Raw genomic sequence first — 13230 nt, forward strand, 5'->3', positions numbered from 1 at the left:
GATCACGTTCATGCTACTCCACGAGGACAGTGGGTGAAGGATCACGTTCATGCTACTCCACGAGGACAGTGGGTGAATGATCACGTTCATGCTACTCCACGAGGACAGTGGGTGAAGGATCACGTCCATGCTACTCCACGAGGACAGTGGGTGAATGATCACGTTCATGCTACTCCACGAGGACAGTGGGTGAAGGATCACGTCCATGCTACTCCACGAGGACAGTGGGTGAAGGATCACGTCCATGCTACTCCATGAGGACAGTGGGTGAAGGATCACGGCTATGCAACTCCACGAGGACAGTGGGTGAATGATCACGTTCATGCTACTCCATGAGGACAGTGGGTGAAGGATCACGTCCATGCTACTCCACGAGGACAGTGGGTGAATGATCACGTTCATGCTACTCCATGAGGACAGTGGGTGAAGGAACACGTCCATGCTACTCCACGAGGACAGTGGGTGAATGATCACGTTCATGCTACTCCATGAGGACAGTGGGTGAAGGATCACGTCCATGCTACTCCACGAGGACAGTGGGTGAAGGATCACGTCCATGCTACTCCACGAGGACAGTGGGTGAAGGATCACGTCCATGCTACTCCACGAGGACAGTGGGTGAAGGATCACGTCCATGCTACTCCACGAGGACAGTGGGTGAAGGATCACGTCCATGCTACTCCACGAGGACAGTGGGTGAAGGATCACGGCTATGCTACTCCACGAGGACAGTGGGTGAAGGATCACGGCTATGCAACTCCACGAGGACAGTGGGTGAATGATCAGTCTATGCTACTCTACGAGGACAGTGGGTGAAGGATCACGGCTATGCTACTCCACGAGGACAGTGGGTGAAGGATCACGGCTATGCTACTCCACGAGGACAGTGGGTGAAGGATCACGGCTATGCTACTCCACGAGGACAGTGGGTGAAGGATCACGGCTATGCTACTCCACGAGGACAGTGGGTGAAGGATCACGGCTATGCTACTCCACGAGGACAGTGGGTGAAGGATCAGTCTATGCTACTCCACGAGGACAGTGGGTGAAGGATCAGTCTATGCTACTCCACGAGGACAGTGGGTGAAGGATCACGGCTATGCTACTCCACGAGGACAGTGGGTGAAGGATCACGGCTATGCAACTCCACGAGGACAGTGGGTGAATGATCAGTCTATGCTACTCTACGAGGACAGTGGGTGAAGGATCACGGCTATGCTACTCCACGAGGACAGTGGGTGAAGGATCACGGCTATGCTACTCCACGAGGACAGTGGGTGAAGGATCACGGCTGTGCTACTCCACGAGGACAGTGGGTGAAGGATCACGGCTGTGCTACTCCACGAGGACAGTGGGTGAAGGATCACGGCTGTGCTACTCCACGAGGACAGTGGGTGAAGGATCACGGCTGTGCTACTCCACGAGGACAGTGGGTGAAGGATCACGGCTGTGCTACTCCACGAGGACAGTGGGTGAAGGATCACGGCTGTGCTACTCCACGAGGACAGTGGGTGAAGGATCACGGCTGTGCTACTCCACGAGGACAGTGGGTGAAGGATCACGGCTGTGCTACTCCACGAGGACAGTGGGTGAAGGATCACGGCTATGCTACTCCACGAGGACAGTGGGTGAAGGATCACGACTATGCTACTCCACGAGGACAGTGGGTGAAGGATCACGGCTATGGTACTCCACGAGGACAGTGGGTGAAGGATCACGGCTATGCTACTCCACGAGGACAGTGGGCGAAGGATCACGGCTATGCTACTCCACGAGGACAGTGGGTGAAGGATCACGGCTATGCTACTCCACGAGGACAGTGGGTGAAGGATCACGGCTATGCTACTCCACGAGGACAGTGGGCGAAGGATCACGGCTATGCTACTCCACGAGGACAGTGGGTGAAGGATCACGGCTATGCTACTCCACGAGGACAGTGGGTGAAGGATCACGGCTGTGCTACTCCACGAGGACAGTGGGTGAAGGATCACGGCTGTGCTACTCCACGAGGACAGTGGGTGAAGGATCACGGCTATGCTACTCCACGAGGACAGTGGGTGAAGGATCACGGCTGTGCTACTCCACGAGGACAGTGGGTGAAGGATCACGGCTGTGCTACTCCACGAGGACAGTGGGTGAAGGATCACGGCTGTGCTACTCCACGAGGACAGTGGGTGAAGGATCACGGCTGTGCTACTCCACGAGGACAGTGGGCGAAGGATCACGGCTATGCTACTCCACGAGGACAGTGGGTGAAGGATCACGGCTATGCTACTCCACGAGGACAGTGGGTGAAGGATCACGGCTATGCTACTCCACGAGGACAGTGGGTGAAGGATCACGGCTGTGCTACTCCACGAGGACAGTGGGTGAAGGATCACGGCTATGCTACTCCACGAGGACAGTGGGTGAAGGATCACGGCTATGCTACTCCACGAGGACAGTGGGCGAAGGATCACGGCTATGCTACTCCACGAGGACAGTGGGTGAAGGATCACGGCTGTGCTACTCCACGAGGACAGTGGGCGAAGGATCACGGCTATGCTACTCCACGAGGACAGTGGGTGAAGGATCACGGCTGTGCTACTCCACGAGGACAGTGGGTGAAGGATCACGGCTGTGCTACTCCACGAGGACAGTGGGTGAAGGATCACGGCTGTGCTACTCCACGAGGACAGTGGGTGAAGGATCACGGCTGTGCTACTCCACGAGGACAGTGGGTGAAGGATCACGGCTGTGCTACTCCACGAGGACAGTGGGTGAAGGATCACGGCTGTGCTACTCCACGAGGACAGTGGGTGAAGGATCACGGCTATGCTACTCCACGAGGACAGTGGGTGAAGGATCACGGCTATGCTACTCCACGAGGACAGTGGGTGAAGGATCACAACTTTGTCACAGTCAATAAGAGTAAAAATATCCTAATATTTTATGAGAAATAAAAAATAGATATTTCTCAACATTTTCATTCATCGATGTCGTTCAGCATTTTCATTAAATTTCAACCTGTGTGTTCTCACTTAATTCGGGTCCTGTGGTTCGAGTCTTTGGCTCCTGGCCTTCCCAGTCAGTGTCAGAATACCTCAAGAATAAGTGAGTTTATTTAGGCACAGGTACACAAGCATAATTATCATAGTGTAAATTATCTAGGATAACCCCCCCCCCCCCAAAAAAAAAAGTCAAAAGTGACTTATTTCCATTTCCACTTTCAAATTCCTAGACTTATGGTTGCTGCTCTATAATACTCTTAAAACTATGTTTCAAATCTGGTTCCACCTCTTCCTTATCTATCCAGTTATTTTCCGACCATTCTCCGACTGAAGTAGTACTTCGTGATGAAGCTGCGACTCGCTTGCCTCTATAGCGTCCATCTACAGGATAACAAGGCGGGTTGATACAGATATGGTGCAAGTTGCCGGTAGCCTTATAAACAAGAACATACGGCGAAAGCTGTCAGTGTCCCTGTAAACCACAACAAAACCAAGTTCATCTATAACCCCCTTATCCCTTATTTCCTTTCTTCTAGTCAATAACTGTCTGTTTTATGAAAGCCAAGGAGTATTCTGTACGTCTATCATGTACATCCTTCTCCTGCTTATGAGCGTTGTCTGGTAAGAGGTTATAAGCACGAGTAGACTCGCAGGACTTTCCCAACCTGTTTGGAAGGAGTCTTGTGGTGGTGATGATGATGGCAGGGTATCAGTGGTGATGGCATGGATGGTGATAGTAGAGTATTAGAATGGAAATAGCGACTGTGAAGTAACAGCAACAGGGAGACGCAATGAGGCCGATGGTAGAGCCTGGAGGAAGAGGCCGCCAGGAATTGACCGAGCAACTATTCTATTTACAGCTGCACACATACAGACACAACTTTTTGCACGTCGTGGGCCAGACTACAGAGGCTGAGCTATACTTCCTTCCACTACGTAACCACTGACATAAAAATAGTCTGGTAAACATGCTATCTAGGGAGGACCAGTCAGGCTATCTAGTGAGGACCTGGCATGTTAGCTAGAGAGGACCAATCATGCCGGCTTCAAACCCATCTGTCAGGTTATTCAACAAGCAACTTCAGATAACTTAAGAACCGGAAATGGTGTACTACCGACACAATTACAGCACCATTATATACCGTCCGTATGTGAGCAGCGTTCATTGAGAACGCAGCGAATCCTACCTTCACCTTCATTGGGTTTCGAGAGTTTTCCTACTCTCGCAGCCCGGCTTGTCTGGTGCTTGCCTGGTCAACCAAGTTGATGCTGCTGGCGGCCCGCTGGTCCACATATGCATCACAACCTAGTTGATCCGGCTCTTGCTGGAGATCCTTGTCGAGTTTTCTCTTAAAGATTTCTACATTTGTCCCAGCAGTGTTTCTAATAGAGTTTGGCAAGACGTTTAAAACTCTGGGAACACTGATGTTTACACCACTCCCCTGCGTTTTACTAGGTTCAGCTTACACTTTATCGTATATCTCTCACTTCAGTATGTTATGACAGTGTGCAGATTTGGGACCAGACTCTCAAGTCAAGCTGATACAAGCCAAGTCTTGTGAATACATGGTTTATAAAAGTGACAAGTTGCTAAACGAGACACTTGTGCAACATTTTGGGTATCTTTATTCTGGAAACGTTTCGTCAGGAAGTGGCTTCTTCAGTCCAATACAGAGAGGTGGAAGATGAGTTTGAACAAATTAATCCCTCAACCTGGAGTCGATGGACTCAACACATCGACTCCAGGCTAAGGGACTGATTACCTTAAACTCATCTTCCACCTTTCTCTGCACTGGACTGAAGAAGCCACTGCATGGCGAAACGTTTCCAGAATAAAGATATAAATGTTGCACGTGTCTCGTTTATCAAACCAAGTCTTTCAGTGAGCCACTTGGTGGTTAACGAGGACAAATTACAGTAACTCTATGGGGAAAATAAGGAATTAAAAACTGGGACGGGGTACAAGACAAATTCAAATCATTCTACATTATTATCATGGGGAGCGCTAAACCCGTAGCGATTATACAGCGCTTGTGAGGGGGCGTTGGAAGGCATTCAGGCTCAATTCAGGAAACTGAAGCACAGATCCAATTCCCTAGATCAAGAGCCCCTCACCAGCATCAGGTAACCTCCCTTGAGGGGAAATCATCCTACAGAGCAGAAATTCAATGAGGGACTTGGGAGTAACAATGTCGGAAGATCTCACATTCAAGGATCACAACGTTATTATTGTAACGACCAGGAAAATGATAGCGACAACACTGATAACTTGAACATTTAAAGCAAAGAGATGCCGAGTCAATGATACTCTTCAATTCTCTCATTTTTCTCTAGACTGGAAAACCTCCGGAGAATCTTCATTTAGTCAAGCATCTAAACCACTTGTAATGCTTAAAGTCACTTGAAATGGACTCCCTGGAACGCAGGAGAGAAAGACGTACCATAATCACACCTGGATTATTCTAGTGATTCATTCCAAATTTGCACACTGAAATCACTCCATACGAAACAAGAGGCGTGACAGACGGTGAAAAATATCCCCAAAGAAAAGCAGGAGCGAGACGGGTACACTAAGAGAACTCAATAAGTATAAGGGGTCCAAGACTCCTCATTACACTCCCACTGTACTTAAGGGGAATTGCCAACAAATCCCTGGTTGTCTTCAAGAGGGAACTTAAATTCCTTAAGTTAGTTCCTGATCAACTTGGCTGTGGTATATAAGTTGGACCGAGTGCGCCTGGTACCAACAGCCTGGTTTATCAGGCCAGCAACCAAAAGGTCTGCTCACTGGCCCGCGGGGTCAGTGAGCTCAGAAATCGATTCTAGGTGGACATGCGTCACCTCCTCTACAATTACCATTTAGCAGCAGAAACACCTGTTAATACAGACATATATGAACCATAAACTATCCAGATAGTTCCTCCCTGGGTGACCCATCCAGATAGTACCTCCCTGGATTAACAATCCAGAGACAGTGCCTCCCTAGATGAACCACCTTGAGACAGTACCTCCTAGGACGAACTATTCAGGGAGACAGTACCTCCCTTGATGAACCATCCAGAGATAGTACCTCCCTGGATGAGCCATCCAGGAAGATAGTACCTGTCTGGATGAGCTATCCAGAGACATTTCATCCAAGGAGGTACTACCCTCCTGGATGGTCGCTATTAATTAGCCCGATGTCTTAATTACGGTAAACTTTCCTCTGATACCTAGTGAATACTACTACTATTTTTGCTTTGAAATATGCTGAGGTAAGGTAACTCTAACCTGTAAATTCTTCTGGATGGTCATGTCAACCAGACTGTTATCGTAATTAAAAAATAAAATATCAAACATTAGACAAGGTATTAGACACATGCAACACCTGGGGAGCTTTACCTCAAAGACACCTAGGTGTTGCACATGTGTCTAGTTCCCCATAAAATGAGCCTCAAGTCTAACTTACCTCGGATATATTGAAAATGGTATAATATTCCGACAAGGTGGTGGCTAAGGCTGATTACATCATCATTATCTCACTAGCACTACTGCTCCCTACAATACATTCTCCTCCGTATTAGACTGAAGAAGCTTACCGCGTAGGCGAACGTTTCAATAATAAGGATGATAAATTACACACATGGGCAACACTTGGGTATCTTTACTGTGGAAACGTTTCGCCACACAGTGGCTTCGTCAGTCCAATACAAAGAATAGTGAAGATCAGAAGTTGAGGTAATCAGTCCCTCAGCCTGGAGTCGATCTTGATAAGACTGATGGATTGATTACATCAACTCCAGGCTGAGGGACTGATTACCTCAATCTCCTTCTGATCTTTACTATTCATCTTTGTACTATACCGATGAAGCCACTGTAGAGAAACGTTTCCACAATAAAGATGCCCAAGTATTTAATTTATCAACTTGTAGGTTTTCTGAACCATTTACCTACAACAATAAAGATACCCAACTGTTGCACACGTGTCCTAATCATCTTACCTCGAATACAGAGAGTAATACTGGAGGCTTACTGGTGGTTCTGCTTGCTGACGACCCTCACTGAAGGTTACCAGCTGTACGGACCTCACACCAGCATCAACGGGAACGCCTGCAGGGCCATCTGTGATGCCTCTTCAGTGGTCTGAAGCAGTCACCTGGGCACACGGTGCCACTCCTCAAACACTGGTTTTACAACCTACTAACAACATCGCATCGAATCTACAGCTCACTGGCACCACAACTAATTTGTACAGTCTTTGATGCAATAACTGCGATTTGTTTAAATCACAGAGCTCAAGCAACATGGAAGTCTTCTGAAGGATGACCTCGTGATTGAATCTGGTTTCAACTCTTATTAAATAGAAGCTGCTACTGTTGCTGCTGCAGGATGGCTGTTGCAGCAGCAACCTTGCCCGGGGGTGTCTGAGCGGGTTCTGGCGAGGGCATTCGACTCTCACAGAGACGAGGGTATGTGGGGGGTTGAGGGGAGACAAGATGTCCCCCGCTCCCCTCGCGACAACTCTTCCCTGGCCGCCATTATGACTGGTTTACGAGACAGGCAAGAAACAAGAATGTTGTGAGGTGGGTAGCCAGTGTTACCATGAGTTGTGAGGTGGGTAGCCAGCGTTACCATGAGTTGTGAAGTGGGTAGCCAGCGTTACCATGAGTTGTGAAGTGGGTAGCCAGCGTTACCATGAGCTGTGAGGTGGGTAGCCAGCGTTACCATGAGCTGTGAGGTGGGTAGCCAGTGTTGCCATGAGTTGTGAGGTGGGTAGCCAGCGTTACCATGAGCTGTGAGGTGGGTTGCCAGCGTTACCATGAGTTGTGAGGTGGGTAGCCAGCGTTACCATGAGTTGTGAGGTGGGTAGCCAGTGTTACCATGAGTTGTGAGGTGGGTAGCCAGCGTTACCATGAGTTGTGAGGTGGGTTGCCAGCGTTACCATGAGTTGTGAGGTGGGTTGCCAGCGTTACCATGAGTTGTGAGGTGGGTAGCCAGCGTTACCATGAGTTGTGAGGTGGGTTGCCAGCGTTACCATGAGTTGTGAGGTGGGTTGCCAGCGTTACCATGAGTTGTGAGGTGGGTAGCCAGCGTTACCATGAGTTGTGAGGTGGGTAGCCAGCGTTACCATGAGCTGTGAGGTGGGTAGCCAGCGTTACCATGAGCTGTGAGGTGGGTAGCCAGCGTTACCATGAGTTGTGAGGTGGGAACCCAGTGTTACCATTAGGAGTGAGGTGGGTAGCCAGTGTTACCATTAGGAGTGATGCGGGCAACCACTAACGTAGTCATATTCTTAAACCGGTAAGTCACAATAAGACAGTTGCACCACAATGGCAACAGTGATGAGAATACTGGGCATCACACCACTGCCCGTTGAGATGAGGAGAGGAAGTTACCTGAGGGTTACCTATAGTCACTTCCAGAGGTTACCGCCCCCGCGGCCCGGTCTCAGACAAGACTTTCCGGATGCTCACCACATCGATCAGATTGTTGGTGTGTAGGTTTGGGAACAACCCCCTCGTTATCTTACAGGTGTACATTGTATATTTTTCTCTCGCCTACGCTCTAAAGAGTACAGTTCAAAGGACATCGAGCGCTCCCAGTAATTTTGGTGTTTGAGCTTATACGAGCTGTGGATAATACAGTGCAATGATTTATGTTTGTCAGATATAACGATGAAAAAGAGAAGTGGGGCGAGTACCCTACCTAGGGGATCAAAACTTTTCACTGCAGCAGTCACTACGTTTACTCTGTTTACTGTTACTCTTTGGATTCAGTTAGGTAGGTAAACATTCAACTGCCAACCTTCCCAGTTATTTCTATACCATACAGTGTGTGTGCAATTACTTTATGGTCACACTTGTCAAAGGATTTTACAAAGTGAGTTTATACTACATCTGCATGAAGCTTATCTTCCAGTGTATACAAGACCATGTTACAATGGTCTGGCAATTGCGAGAGGCAGGAGTGACCTGTTTTGAGCCCATGGTGACCTGGGTTGTGCAATTGTTGAAATTCCCTGTGTCTTGCAATCCTGATTTGTAAAATCCTTTCAAAATTTTTTTGATAATGTGGGACAGTGAAAGTTTAAAGATTTTATTTTATTTTATTTCTTGCAATTGCTTTGCTGCCACCTTTGTGAAGTGGGAATGACTTGGTGCTTTAAAACTACTGTTGAATGACTGCAATGTCCAGGATGACTCCATAGAATATTTAAGGCAAGTGATAATGACTTCTTGTAACTCTCAGTGAATATGTCTCTTCATCAGCCAGGGACTAGGGTGGAGTACATGAACACTGCTGACCCAGGTGGAGTACATGAACACTGCTGACCCAGGTGGAGTACATGAACACTGCTGACCCAGGTGGAGTACATGAACACTGCTGACCCAGGTGGAGTACATGAACACTGCTGACCCTGGTGGAGTGCATGAGTACCGCTGACCCTGGTGGAGTACATGAACACTGCTGACCCTGGTGGAGTACATGAGTACCGCTGACCCTGGTGGAGTACATGAACACTGCTGACCCTGGTGGAGTACATGAACACTGCTGACCCTGGTGGAGTGCATGAGTACCGCTGACCCTGGTGGAGTGCATGAGTACCGCTGACCCTGGTGGAGTACATGAGTACTGCTGACCCTGGTGGAGTACATGAGTACCGCTGACATTGGCGGAGTACATGAACACTGCTGACCCTGGTGGAGTACATGAGTACCGCTGACCCTGGTGGAGTACATGAACACTGCTGACCCTGGTGGAGTGCATGAACACTGCTGACCCTGGTGGAGTACATGAGCACTGCTGACCCTGGTGGAGTACATGAACACTGCTGACCCTGGTGGAGTGCATGAACACTGCTGACCCTGGTGGAGTACATGAGCACTGCTGACCCTGGTGGAGTACATGAACACTGCTGACCTTGGTGGAGTGCATGAGTACCGCTGACCCTGGTGGAGTACATGAACACTGCTGACCTTGGTGGAGTGCATGAGTACCGCTGACCCTGGTGGAGTGCATGAGCACTGCTGACCCTGGTGGAGTGCATGAACACTGCTGACCCTGGAGGAGTACATGAATACTGCTGACCCTGGTGGAGTGCATGAGTACCGCTGACCCTGGTGGAGTGCATGAGTACCGCTGACCCTGGTGGAGTACATGAACACTGCTGACCCTGGTGGAGTACATGAACACTGCTGACCCTGGTGGAGTGCATGAACACTGCTGACCCTGGTGGAGTGCATGAGTACCGCTGACCCTGGTGGAGTACATGAACACTGCTGACCTTGGTGGAGTGCATGAGCACTGCTGACCCTGGTGGAGTGCATGAACACTGCTGACCCTGGTGAAGTGCATGAACACTGCTGACCCTGGTGGAGTGCATGAACACTGCTGACCCTGGTGGAGTACATGAACACTGCTGACCCTGGTGGAGTGCATGAACACTGCTGACCCTCGTGGAGTACATGAACACTGCTGACCCTGGTGGAGTACATGAACACTGCTGACCCTGGTGGAGTACATGAACACTGCTGACCCTGGAGTACATGAACACTGCTGACCCTGGTGGAGTGCATGAGTACCGCTGACCCTGGTGGAGTACATGAACACTGCTGACCCTGGTGGAGTGCATGAGTACTGCTGACCCTGGTGGAGTACATGAACACTGCTGACCCTGGTGGAGTGCATGAACACTGCTGACCTTGGTGGAGTGCATGAGTACCGCTGACCCTGGTGGAGTACATGAACACTGCTGACCCTGGTGGAGTGCATGAACACTGCTGACCGTGGTGGAGTGCAAGAACACTGGTGACCCTGGTGGAGTGCATGAACACTGCTGACCCTGGTGGAGTACATGAACACTGCTGACCCTGGTGGAGTGCAAGAATACTGCTGACCCTGGTGGAGTGCATGAGCACTGCTGACCCTGCTGGAGTACATGAACACTGCTGACCCTGGTGGAGTGCATGAGTACCGCTGACCCTGGTGGAGTACATGAACACTGGTGACCCTGGTGGAGTGCATGAACACTGCTGACCTTGGTGGAGTACATGAACACTGCTGACCCTGGTGGAGTACATGAACACTGCTGACCCTGGTGGAGTGCATGAACACTGCTGACCCTGGTGGAGTGCATGAGTACCGCTGACCCGGTGGAGTACATAAACACTGCTGACCCTGGTGGAGTGCATGAACACTGCTGACCCTGGTGGAGTGCATGACCACTGCTGACCCTGGTGGAGTGCATGACCACTGCTGACCCTGGTGGAGTACATGAACACTGCTGACCCTGGTGGAGTACATGAACACTGCTGACCCTGGTGGAGTGCATTAACACTGCTGACCCTGGTGGAGTGCATGAGTACCGCTGACCCTGGTGGAGTGCATGAAAACTGCTGACCCTGGTGGAGTGCATGAGCACTGCTGACCCTGGTGGAGTGCATGAACACTGCTGACCCTGGTGGAGTGCATGAACACTGCTGACCCTGGTGGAGTGCATGAACACTGCTGACCCTGGTGGAGTGCATGAACACTGCTGACCCTGGTGGAGTACATGAACACTGCTGACCCTGGTGGAGTACATGAGTACCGCTGACCCTGGTGGAGTACATGAACACTGCTGACCCTGGTGGAGTGCATGAACACTGCTGACCCTGGTGGAGTACATGAACACTGCTGACCCTGGTGGAGTACATGAGTACCGCTGACCCTGGTGGAGTACATGAACACTGCTGACCCTGGTGGAGTGCATGAACACTGCTGACCCTGGTGGAGTGCATGAACACTGCTGACCCTGGTAGAGTACATGAACACTGCTGACCCTGGTGGAGTGCATGAGTACCGCTGAACCTGGTGGAGTACATGAACACTGCTGACCCTGGAGGAGTGCATGAGCACTGCTGACCCTGGTGGAGTACATGAACACTGCTGACCCTGGTGGAGTGCATGAACACTGCTGACCCTGGTTTAAGTACATGAACACTGCTGACCGTGGTGGAGTGCATGAGTACCGCTGACCCTGGTGGAGTACATGAACACTGCTGACCCTGGTGGAGTACATAAACACTGCTGATCCTGGTGGAGTGCATGAGCACTGCTGACCCTGGTGGAGTACATCAACACTGCTGACCCGGGTGGAGTGCATGAGCACTGCTGACCCTGGTGGAGTGCATGAGCACTGCTGACCCTGGTGGAGTGCATGAGTACCGCTGACAATGGTGGAATGCACGAGTACTGCTGACAATGGTGGAGTGCATGAGTACTGCTGACCCTGGAGGATTACATGAGCACTGCTGACCCTGGTGGAGTGCATGAGCACTGCTGACCCTGGTGGAGTACATGAATACTGGTGACCCTGGTGGAGTGCATGAGTACCGCTGACCCTGATGGAGTACATGAGTACTGCTGACCCTGGTGGAGTGCACGAGTACCGCTGACCCTGGTAGAGTGCATGAGTACCGCTGACCCTGGTGGCGTGCATGAGTACCGCTGACCCTGGTGGCGTGCATGAGTACTGCTGACCCTGGTGGAGTACATGAGTACTGCTGACCCTGGTGGAGTGCATGAGCACTGCTGACCCTGGTGGAGTACATGAGTACTGCTGACCCTGGTAGAGTGCATGAGCACTGCTGACCCTGGTGGAGTACATGAATACTGCTGACCCTGGTGGAGTGCATGAGCATTGCTGACCCTGGTGGAGTGCAAGAGCACTGCTGACCCTGGTGGAGTGCATGAGTACTGCTGACCCTGGTGGAGTGCATGAGCACTGCTGACCCTGTTGGAGTGCATGAGCACTGCTGACCCTGGTGGAGTACATGAGCACTGCTGACCCTGTTGGAGTGCATGAGCACTGCTGACCCTGGTAGAGTGCATGAGCACTGCTGACCCTGGTGGAGTGCATGAGCACTGCTGACCCTGGTGGAGTGCATGAGCACTGCTGACTTTGGTGGAGTGCATGAGCACTGCTGACCCTGGAGTGCATGAGCACTGCTGACCCTGGTGGAGTGCATGAGTACCGCTGACACTGGAGGAGTACAAGAGCACTGCTGACCCTGGTGGAGTACATGAGCACTGCTGACCCTGGTGGAGTGCATAAGCACTGCTGACCTTGGTGGAGTACATAAGCACTGCTGACCCTGGTGGAGTGCATAAGCACTGCTGACACTGGAGGAGTACAAGAGCACTGCTGACCCTGGTGGAGTGCATAAGCACTGCTGACCCTGGTGGAGTGCATAAGCACTGCTGACACTGGAGGAGTACA

At 50.7% G+C, this 13230-nt stretch overlaps 1 protein-coding gene across 2 annotated transcripts in view; it reads right to left on the reverse strand.

Moving 5' to 3' along the window:
- rols (rolling pebbles) overlaps positions 1-7381 on the reverse strand; it is a 191396-nt gene extending 184015 nt beyond the window's left edge. Inside the window, exon 1 of one of the 2 annotated variants that reach the window (XM_053781426.2) lies at positions 7003-7381. The gene's annotated coding sequence lies outside the window, so the exon portion shown is untranslated. Of the gene's footprint in view, positions 1-6970 lie in introns of both variants that reach the window. The other variant, XM_053781424.2, reaches the window with a different exon arrangement.
- Between the last annotated feature and the right edge of the window lie 5849 nt (positions 7382-13230).

Source organism: Cherax quadricarinatus, chromosome 20, assembly GCF_038502225.1.
Source record: "Cherax quadricarinatus isolate ZL_2023a chromosome 20, ASM3850222v1, whole genome shotgun sequence".
NCBI lineage: Eukaryota > Metazoa > Arthropoda > Malacostraca > Decapoda > Parastacidae > Cherax > Cherax quadricarinatus.